Below are 11,849 nucleotides of genomic sequence, written 5' to 3' on the forward strand. Positions count from 1 at the left end.
AACTATAATATAGTTAGAAGGAGAGGCTTGTGGGTGGTGGTAAGAAAAGAGGTAAATGTATGGAGATTAGGATGGGAATAAGTACAATCACTTGAATTACTATCCAATTTGGCTAAACAAAAGCCTAAGAGGTAAGAAAAGAATTTTTCTAATAGGTTTAGAATGTGGCAACTACCAATCTAAAATCCTTCTTTTAGAGATATATTGAAACAATTAACTAACTATTGTCATTCTAACACCTAGCAATGCCAGATGAGGCAAATTGCTATTATTTCTTAGTTTTGGTTTTTTTTTTTTTGTTTTAGAGATGAAAAATTCACTTGAAACAATTTCCAGAATTTCACCATGGATTAACATCTGTTGTTCCATAATAATGTAGGGAAGCTTCGATACTTACAAATAGGAATCCCCATTTGACCAATCAACTAAGGGAGAATTTTGAACGTAGAGCTCTTGGTACAACTAGCAAGAATCTTTTAACAGCTTGATCAGTTGGAACCTTCATAAAATGGTGAATAATTGCACTTAAATTATATGTATAAATTTATATATTAATCTATTATTAAGCATATTTATTAATCTCACACATCTTTATTTGTTTTCAAAGTTCAGTAACTTCTTGCTTGTTGCAGTAGCTCATTTAATAAAGTATATGCATGTGCATACCAGGGAAAGGGAGAGGAGGGATGGAAGAGAGAGCAATAAAAAAACCTAAATACCATAAGTAATCTTATGCAAATAATAATTTCTCTTCCCTCAAACATATATTTTAAAAAAAGGAAGAAAGAAAAGAAAAAAAAGGAAGTGGCTAGAAATGGTTTTCTTTAGTGATATAATCCATAATAAAGTATGGTTCGGACGCTTACTTCTATTTAAAAAAGGGAACACAGTTTTTGTTTTAAATATTTGTACAATGTATACTTACTTTTAAGTTATCAATTATTCAAGTATACACTATCTTAATAATAGTGCATCTATTCTTAAAGTTTAAATAGACAACAGTAAAAACCTAGTTTGTTAAACATATACAGAGTATATCATAATAGGTTCGAGAAAAACAGATATGATAAGAACTATTCAATTATTATAGAAGAATATCATATTTTATTTGACCTCTACCACAATGATAAATCTAGAGTATTTCCAAGAGTTCCATTTTAGGAATACTAGCATCTTGTATTGCAATGCATCCTTGAGAAAATGGCATGTAGTCACTTAAATTAGAGGAACAAACCCATTTTTGGATGCCATATGGAATCCATGGTGGAATCATGCTCCCATTTCAGCAAAGAGATGTATGTAGTTTCTCTTTTGGTAAGGATGTTTTGGGAAGGAAATTATTTCTTCCTCTCTCAAGAGCTTCCCAAATTCACATTTGCTTTTTTGCCCCCTTTGGACAGCCATGGGTACAGTTGGCACCTCCAGCAACCAAACCCTATGCATCATACTAAAAACCAGGTTTATACCGTTTCTTGGCGGAGGTGATCCTATGCAGCATTCCTTTGGGAATTATATCACAAGGGGAAAAACTGAAAAAAATTGGAAATTCTGCCCTTAAGAGATGATGTTATACTAATTAATGAGCATCTTTGCTAGTATATCTCTCTCTATTTAACTATCTTCTTGTCACAATTCAGGACCTCACCCAAAAAAATAGTCAAAAGGTGTTATTTGAGTTTCTTGGTTCAATATGGGACTAAATATAGCATGCACGGTCTTCACATATTCTCTCCGTTTAGGCCCTCACGTTCTCATAAAGCTAAGGATTCAAATTTAATTATAAGCACCACGGTCGACCTGTAGACAGCCTTCATGAACCAATGCTGTAGTGTCCTTTAGTCCACATAGACTGTAGGTTGGGTTCGCTCTGATACTATATATCACAATTCAAGATCTTACCCAAAAAAGCTAGCCGAAAAATGTTATGTGAGTTCTTTGGTCCTTTATAAGTATCCAAAATCTATCCATCAAATAACCAATGTGGGACTAAACATATGCCTGCACATATCCTCTTCTCACACTCCTCCAAATACTCTTAATATTATTAATTACATTAATGTAATTTAGTTGTGAAAATCTCAAAAAAAAAAAAGATAAATAAGAAAAGTGAAACAGTGAAAAATAGAAGAATATTTTCAATAACATAAATAAAAAAATTATTCATATGCGAGATTATAGTAGTTTGAGCTTTCACCCACATGCATTCATGTATCTAAGATTAGTTATGCACGCAATATTGATTGGTGACATTAAAATCCTCAAAATCTCTTAAGAATTTCCTATGCCAGCACAAATTGAGAACAAAATTTTTAAAAAGACCCGCTGAAAACTAAAATATTTAAAGATTCTCCCAATATTTTTTTTCCTTCTGTCCCCCAAAAAAAACTGGAGATAAAGATTTGATTACTTTTGACCAGTCCAAAATGGGGTTCTAGTGGGATCTAGATCTAAACTGACCTAGCATGCACGTTATTCATGGGAGATGGAAGACTTCTCTTTATTAATGGCATTCCAAAATGGATTCCACACCGCAAGGGTGGACTGCATCGCAAAGGGAACCTTCGCCAGCGGTTTCGCCCACAGAATATCTTAATACACCGGAACATGGTGTCAAGGAAAAGTTGGATAAGTGAGGAATATAATATACAGTGCTGTCGGGGACTGGAATATTGGACCAGAAGAAGACGTCAGACATGACGAGTTAGTTCATGCCTAGTGCTATGACTAGAATATATCCAATATTAAAGGAAAGTAATTGTACAAAGAGGATTGCTTTCAAATTCTTTAATTTGGTCCAAAGTCTAATGTTAGTATTTGAAAATTTTTAATTTCCATTCTTCTATGGAAGAATTTAGGTCAGATTTGAGGAGGAGTCAAAGTGCCCATCCATATGAAACCATACATGAATTATATAGACAATTGGTTCTATGTAAGGGTTGAAGGTTATGTTCAAATAATGTTGTCTCTTATAGTGGTTGATGGCTTAGGTAAATGGCAACCTTTGGGGCTAGCTAGAAAACATTTCTTGCTATTATGGCTAGAGTAAAACTACCCAGTTACTTAAGAGAGCTCTTTTTTTTTTCTTTTGAAGGGAAAAGAGAGGAAACCAAATACTTCCCCTCAACTTTTATTCAGTAAAATAACCTAATCAAAAATCAGTAAAATTTATCTCAGCAAACTAATCAAAAATCAGCTAGGCAACAATAAATGGGCCAATAACATCCGAATTGTATATGACTCATGTTTTAAACTATTTTGCATGTTTATGGCCCACTTAATCTCTAGGAGTATCACCAACACACATCTTTGGCAAACCTTTTGGTTGCGCCAAGTTTTACTGGAAGAAAAAAAAGTTCTTTCCAGGCTACTGAGGCATTTGCCTCTTCACCCCTATCTCAAACTAATACTAGAAATTTTTCCCCTTATCTTTTAACAAATAGAGGCTAATCCTCCCTTTTCTATCCTGCACACAACCACTCTTGGGGGTTCACTCCAACAATAATCAAACCATGACCATTTCCAATGTGGGATTAGACAATATCATCCAAGCACCCACTTAATAATAGAGGTTTTGGCATATGTATATACCCCTACAAAAATGCCTAATTTCATAGTTACCCCTGCAAAGATCTAATTTACATATTTTTCCTAAGTCCGAGTTCTTTTTTTGCGCATTAACCACCCTATGTTACTCTCCATTAGACGTTCTTTTAGCATATGTACCTTGTTGTTGCTCTATTAAAAGAGACCATTAGTGTTGGTAAATTTATGAGATGATATTTTACTCTCGCAAACCAACTTTAAAAAATTAAAGTTTAAGAGATTAATAAAATCCCTAACCATCAAGTAAAACACAAACCTTTTAAGCACTAAGATAATATTTCAGAATACTTATACTGACTGAATTTAATTATTTAGACTAGCTTATAACATTTGAATAGTCAATTCTTTTCTTTTTGAAAAAACAATGATATGTCAGTTATTTTATTGTCAGAAGTTAGTGTAAAATGGAGATCCATATGATATAAAGAATAATAGTTGAAATGGAAATTTATTAGATGCTTATACATTCTATATTACATCTTACTAGTAGAGCAAATATAAAATAACCATAAATTTATATAAAATTTATTAGATGCATCACATGCTTCTACTCTTTAAAAGTAACTTAAATTTTTCCATTGCATACCATTCCTTCATGCTCTTTAATGACATACTATTAACCTATGGTTGAATGACATACACGAACTGCACCTATGACATAAGAAACCTGAAAAACATAGACTTTTATGATTGCTATTAATATTAAAATGGTTAAAAATAATAGGCACTACAATACTATCTAGATGCCTCACCATGTTAACCTATATCAACAAATAGAATTTGTTGGGGTTCAAATTTGGCCCGAGGGTGACCACGCTGGTGGAGTGGTGGAGCCGAGGGAGCCGCCAGTGCTGGAAAGGAAAAGACGGGAGCCACCTCCTGCATGACCGCCGCGGACCTACACAAAGCTTCACACGTGTTTTCGGTGAGTGCCCTCCGACGATCAAGTTAGAGTGGGTAAATTTGGTCCAGCCAAAAGGTTTCTTAGGAATTACCTAACCAAGCTATTTATAACCTCGGTAGAGTAGCCCAGGTGATGGAGATACTATCAGTCCCCATCATGAGGAGGTATGGCTTTGAGCCGGATGGCGTACAACTCAAGTAGGCTGGTGACGTGCGGTACAATTCGTTTTTAAGAACGGTAGGGCGTTGACAGTCATAGCAGGGTATGGACGGAGTAGTCAAGGTGTCGTCTGACTGCTGTTGGCCGGTTATGGAGACACAACACGACGGTGTGGTGGAGTACAGCCACGTAGGTGGGCGTAGGCCCGCACGTGGATGTGGTTGTTGGCGAGGCCGAGCTCGTTAAGTAGTCGCGTCATGTATTTGGTGAGGTCGGCTTGGTGGAGACTGGGAGTGGTTCGGTTTTTCGGGTTCCGAGGTGTACTTGAGGAAGCGCTCTAAGCTCGAGGGTCGGAGCGTATGTTGTGCATTGCTGGGGTTGGCATCCCGAACTTGGTCAGGACGGGTCGGCGTTTGTCTGGAGGCACCCCGAACTTGGTCGGGGGAGTCGGCGAATGTCCGAAGTTGGTGGAGCTTTAAGCGGAGTTACGAGGACGAGCTGCCCCCAGGCCGAAGTGAAGATTCAGTTATTCATCGTTGGTGTTTACTGGACCGAAACTGGGCGGCCTTTTAGTTGTGGGCTGGACGGTCCATTTTTTTCTCTATCAGAATTTAATTAACAAACGATTATTACTACATTATAGTGGATGTTAAATAACATTAATAGAAAATACCATTTAACATTTTTACATGTTCATTATTTTTCTATATAAAATAATTCTGTAAGTTTAAATTTTTCTGTTAGCTAGTAGAAATACTTCTTTTTTACAGTAACAGTGATTCAAGTATGTAACATATCTGTTATTTTGCATTACAACAATGTATAGCTATTGTTGTAACAACTACCATTTCCTTTTTTTTCGTGTGTGTACACACATATCTCAGGCAAATGATAGCTGATATTTCTTCTCTCTTTAATCTGGTATTATATAGTCGTTATTATGGTTTATCTTTGAATATATTGTGGTTAATGCAACCTTGGTATGAGCAGAATCTTTAAAAAGCTCTCGAAGTGCAAGCAAGCCTGCGATCGGAATCGTTCTCATACATGAATAATGCTGAGACAGCAGAAGGGAGGAGACTTAAAAACAGGAGGCACCAAGCATCCAACCAAGTCCTTATCCACTCATGAATCTCATAAGAAAATAGAAGCCCTGCTCCAAGTTATGTCTCCATCAAGATACAAAGGCAAAACACCCAAACAATGTGTCCTCTCTCATGCATGCAACCAAGCACCTAGACACTTTTCTCCTGCTCTCTCTTTATTTAATTTGCAAAGCCAATAGTTTTGCTTAGAAGAGAGAAAATTAAACTAGGAACTAGATTTGCACGCTTTCGATACTAATGATTCGATTACAATTCTTTATTAAAGTTTTAAACTGGAATGCATTATGGCATGGACTACTAGGGTATCTAATCCTATTCGCTCCCCATACTTTTGCACCCTATTAGGGACCACTTTTGTTGGTCGCCTTACGCTCATAGAATCAGTCACGACTGGCATATCCAACCACCTGAATGATAGCGTGATAGAGAGAGCGAGTGTTCGCAGAGCTTGAAGAGAGGGAATTCGTGCTACGACCAATTAAAGCAATTAGCCGCATTAGCGGTGCTTGTGATGATTTGAGGCACGACATATTCCCTTTGGCTATATAATTGTGTGGTTTTTGGAAATTTAAAACCCGCGTACTATTATAATACATCTAAATCGTTCAAAGCCTCTGGTGTATCCTGCTCGAATCTCACATTGAAAATAAAGTTGTACGGAAGTTTTAAATTTTCAGTGGCATTCTTTGCAGCTCAGCATTCCAAAGTGTTCATTTGGGATGGCCAATCCTTGGTTCCGTCTCCTTTGTATTCTCTTAGTCTTCTTAAATTTTATGGGCAGCACCCACACCCGTTGTGTGCGAGAAACCGTTATACCAAAAAGAAAAAAAAAAGTTGTCATTCTTGACTGTAAAACATAATTGAACATAGAAGTTATGGTATTATAGTTGAGCTGTCTGAGAATTATTTGAGACCAAAGCAGCTGATGTGGTCTGAAACAACATTGTGTGACACGTCGATTTTGAGATGAAGGTTGCTGCTGGAGCAGGGTAGTTGTCTCTGTTTAGATGGCATCAGGCCTTACCGCAGCGGACAGAGAGACTCATGTTTGGTTCGGGAAGAGATTATGGAAGTTGTGAAATTAATGAGTTTTCTTATCATTCAATGAGCATCTTGTATTTCATAGGAGACTCCATTGGTAATCATCAAAAGAACCCATATTGCATCATTGGCATCCAGTGCCATTGCAAAATTTCAGAACAGAAGATGATTTTTTCTGGAACAAAAGATAGAATATGAGTATATTCATGACAAACTGTTAGCTCCAATGGTTTTGGCATTCGAAGATTATGCTTATGACAATCAGTTGTTTCTCTCCTATATTTCGCTTATAGCTTACCATTCGGAAAGTAACCTCCAACTCAATTCAGAAAGTAACTCAATTCATATCAATGTCCTTAGTGTTAAATAACCAGGTGATCTCAAATCTTTAAGTAGATAGGGGATAGGTCTTTCAGGATACCAGCCTTTCTTAGGTTGTGTACTCTGACATCAATTTAGCGTGCTGTGGGCAAGCATCCACTGCCTCTGAAGTGTTTGTAATCATTTACCAAAAAAAAAAAAAAAAGTGTCTGTAATTATAATATTTATTACTTTTTTCTAAAATTTATAGCAAGCTGCTGGGATAGCTCAGCTGGGAGAGCATCGGCTGAAGGTCGCGTGCACGCTGCTTGCCGCAAAATTAAATAAAATAAATTATATATTTTATATTATTGAGAAGGTTAGTCAAACTGTTGCTTTTTAGTAAGAAAATTTTTTAAAATGACCAAAATAATCTTTATATTTAATACACTTGCACCAAATATTTTGTAAAATTTACAGTTACAGCCCGAAACTATTTATTTATTGTAAAAAGTCAAAATTATCTCTATAAGAGAACAAGACTCTTTTATTTTTCTGACTTTCCGATCTTTTCGAAGTCTTCCGTCTTTAAGAGTTTTCTTCTCTTCAATATTGAGTGGCTAGGGTTTCTTTCTCGCTTCGCCACCTCACCATGAGCGTTTCTTTCCAATGGGCGATCGACGACAAGCTTCCGTTTCGACCGACATCCTGCGACGAACATCCTTCATTCTTGACCAGCATTCGACAATGAGCATCCTTTTTTATCATATTTTGTTTTCACTTTCCTGCTACTATGTCACAGAGATCGGGGATGCCAATGCATCATTTGCTGATTCTAAATTCTACTTATCCAATATCATAGACATGATTCCTTTATATTGTCATTATGGATGAGGATTCCTATATCTACATATAGAATTATGATAGTTCTTGCACCTATCATCAAAATGATCCAAATCAGTATATGCGTGAGAACTCTTCTTTTTGGAGAGTGCATTAGTTACGATTCCATGGCCTAGCTTGGACCATGAATAAGTTAGCTCAAGCAATAAAACTCTTACCTAAGAGAGTTTTCCTGCAACAGAAAATTTTAGAGGCATCTACTTACCTGTGAAATCTAGATTATTTTTTTTGGTACATAGCTCTTTTCTGATGATTTATCAAGATCAAGCTTCAGATCCATGGTGCCTTATGATTGTTCTCCTCTTTGGGTGGATGTTATATCACTTAATGCTAGTTTGGTCATTTTTTTTATTTTTTTTTGATGTGGCATTTAGGTTCCACTTAAGTTAATAGTTTGATTAACATTCTGTTAAGTTATGAGTTAAAGTATTGGATAAAAGTTTAATTTAGGGGGGATAAGCCAAGGTTTTTCAAACTATTAGATATAAATATATTTTATCACTTATCTCAGAGATTTTTTTGTGTAATTTACTCGTCACTCAGGAACGATTTTGATTTTTTACATGAGGCAAATAGATTCACTAATTCCGTTAATTTAATGGGTGGTAAGTGTAGGTTTTACAAACTATTGGATGTAAGTATAATAAATGGAAACCTCAAGGAGAATTTTGTAGTTTACTCTACATTATATATTAGACTTGAAAAATAATATTTCATTGCAACGATAACAGTTACAAATTTTTATTAAAATAAATTTTACATTTTATATTATATATTACTCTTTAGTGCTATTTTTTACATATATAAAAATTATATTTTCCTTGTCTAATATAGATAAATGTTGTTGAATATTAAACTTGAAAAAATGATATTTCGTTGCAACCATAATAGTTCCTAAAACAGAATTCATTATATTGATAGATCAAAAAGTATACTTTCCTCAAATATAACAGTAAATATGAAATTTTTAAGAATAATTATTTTCTACCTTACAATCTTAGGAAGATGTTGATGCCAATCTTTGAACTCTCGCGTGGATCATAACATACAAGAGCCTCTGGCCACTAATACGGGGGTGCTCACCTTATAATCATGGCATTTGTCAAATATATCATCCATTTATTCACAGCAACCTACTAACTAATTTAATATGAAACTATGATATTGTATTTTATTGATTAATTTTATGGTTTAGTATGCTCTTTGCATGTAATAATTCCTCCTCGCCAGCATTTTAAGCTCTAAATTATACTTGTCTTGTGAAATAAAAAGATATATATGGGCCAAGACATATAAAACGCTCCATACAAGATAACTATCAAATTTATTTTGAACCTCTTTCATGTATTTATATTGATGATTGCATGCTTGAAAGATATACTCACATGTGCCATATATTATTGATCTGTTGAGGGCCAATACTCTTTAACAATTTTTAAAGGGCAAAAGATGTAAGATTTTAGGCTCATCTTCTTAATGAGCTAGTAAATCATTTGGTAGCCACCATAAGACCTACAAAGCTGACATTTATAAGCTGATATATAAATGTTTTGTGGGCCAAAACAAGATATATGTGTAAATATAAGGCAGCAAAAACACGAAGATCTACAGAGATATTTACATACATGTGTACATCCATAAATACATATATGTGTGTAATATGTTCCATCTCTACTCACTATAAATGAAACATTAGAAAGTAGGATCTAATCGTTGTTCGGTTCCATTGTCGATATATTTATAAAATTATTTTCTATAGAAGAGACTGCCTAAGGATGGCTCATCCTCTATTTTTTTCCTTTTCATAAAATAACTATAACTTTTCTTGTTCCTTTTTTGAAAGCTTCAACACTTTTTTATTTTTCTTTTTTGAACAAAATGGTGGTGAACCCACCTCACGTTTCATTGCTCAATGAAATAAGAAGAGTTGTCTATACCATTCCAAAGTATCCCAAAGAAAAGAGAAACTAAGCTATTTTACTTCCTAAAGAAAACAAAAAATAGATATATATCACATCCTCATTTTCAGTTGGTTTCAGTTAACCTCTCTGGCTGCCCCAATTTATTGAATTAACTGGGAGATATTATACTAACAAAATTCAAACAAAGAAAGAATTTGATCCAACTCATGCCACACCATCATGTTCTATACTATTGAAAAAAGAAGAATGAAAGAAGAGAATTGTATTTCTGTCTGTCTTTACAATGTATAGAAGCAGGCAAGCAGCCCTTATATAGTACTAGGAGGCTGATGAAGTTTAGTAAAGCCGACTAATTTTGGCATAATCAATCACAAATCAATCAAGGTGAAGTTTGGTAAGGCTGACTAAGTTTGGCACAATCAGCCTTTATAGAGGCCAACTATGTTTGCAGAATCAATGGTCCTTTAATAATTTTAACATCCCCCCTCAAACTCAAAGTAGTAAAGTGAACACCAACTTAAGTTTGGAAACAAGAGATCAAAAGATACCAGAAGAATGAGCTTTAGTGAAGACGTTTGTAGCGAGGACAGATCTCAGAGAGAAGGTAATCGAAGCTCAACAATGCTCGTAGACGAAAGCACCATAGAAGAAGAGCAAGCGACCTCAAACTGGATGATGAAGGAGCTGAGGGCAGCAAATAAAACCGAAGATTGAGGACTAGGGCGGCGCTATACAGAAGTACGCCTTGATGATCAAGAGCGGGACCGCGTTTGCTGAGTTTATCTTTGCTAAGCTTCTGACGAGACAACGTTGTTGCTGGGGTTTGGAGCGAAACCGCGCATGCTAAGTTTACCTTCGCCAAGCTTCTGACAAGATGGTGTGGTGAGCTGCTACTGGGGTTTGGAGTAGGACTGCGCCTACCAAGTTTACCTTCATCAAGCTTCTGATGGTATGGTGAGGTGCGATGCTTTATGCTCAACGATGCTATGAAGGAGGAGGTCACTGCCATGGAAAAGGTCACTACTGGATTGCCTATCACATAAGCCTTACCGCCCAAACTGAGGTCACCAAAGAACTGATTAAGGACTGCAACCTCCTCTGAGAAGCTGCGGTGGGGAGATGGTTGGGCACCAGGAAATATGAAGGTCGCTCGGGAGTATTTTGCAAACAGAAGAGAGAGTGAAAGCTCCTCAGCCAGCTCAAGGATTCTAGGAATGGACAGTAGGAGCTTCGTTGTCCCACATGTCTTCAGGATTAACTTATATGGATAGACAAAAAAGGCTTGATTCAGAGAGGACATAAGAATCAAAGTTTTTGTTTTGAGAGCTGAGACACGATAGTGCACCGTGCCAGATCCAGAATAGAGTCAAACTGCGCCCATGAGAGGGCATGCAGGCCTCGGCCTTGGGGATCCACAAAGGCGGGCGCCTTAGTGAAAGTGATCTCAAGGTGCTTCTCATAGCCGTCAAACTCGATTGGCGAGACCGATGGAGTGTTTGAGGAATCAACCAAAAAGATTGCCATTGAATCAAGCATGAGAATGTGAGTGGCCGCTAAAGCAACTAGCCAGAGAAGTTAGTTTAAAGGAGAAATTAAAATAGAAATTTGGAAAATTCTATTCTATGAAAGAGGGCATCCACAAGGATATCATGAAGGCTTTCTCACGTAGTTGGAGTAAGCAGCAGACTGGAACATCTTGATTCCACCATGATGTCAGACGTCTTCAATGCTGTAGCCGAGGGGAACTTTGTACTGTAATGAACTACTATAGCTAGACTTCTTCTTGCCACCTTTGGACTCCATTAAAACATCCACACCTTTTTTCAATGACAAATCACTCTATCTCGGAGACGACGGCCAAGAACCTGAAGACCCCAACATCTCTGAAGTCTTATGGGAAAGAAGAGGATG

General features: G+C 36.4%; 1 pseudogene; it reads right to left on the bottom strand.

The window, feature by feature from the left end:
* Window positions 1–10,500: 10,500 nt before the first annotated feature.
* LOC148703639 (S-adenosylmethionine decarboxylase proenzyme-like) lies at window positions 10,501–11,462 on the bottom strand (annotated as a pseudogene).
* Window positions 11,463–11,849: the final 387 nt, after the last annotated feature.

The sequence above is a fragment of the Phoenix dactylifera genome, chromosome 4 (assembly GCF_051530095.1).
Source record: "Phoenix dactylifera cultivar Ajwa chromosome 4, Ajwa_hap1_PhDact_Kaust_v1.1, whole genome shotgun sequence".
In the NCBI taxonomy this organism is placed as follows: domain Eukaryota; kingdom Viridiplantae; phylum Streptophyta; class Magnoliopsida; order Arecales; family Arecaceae; genus Phoenix; species Phoenix dactylifera.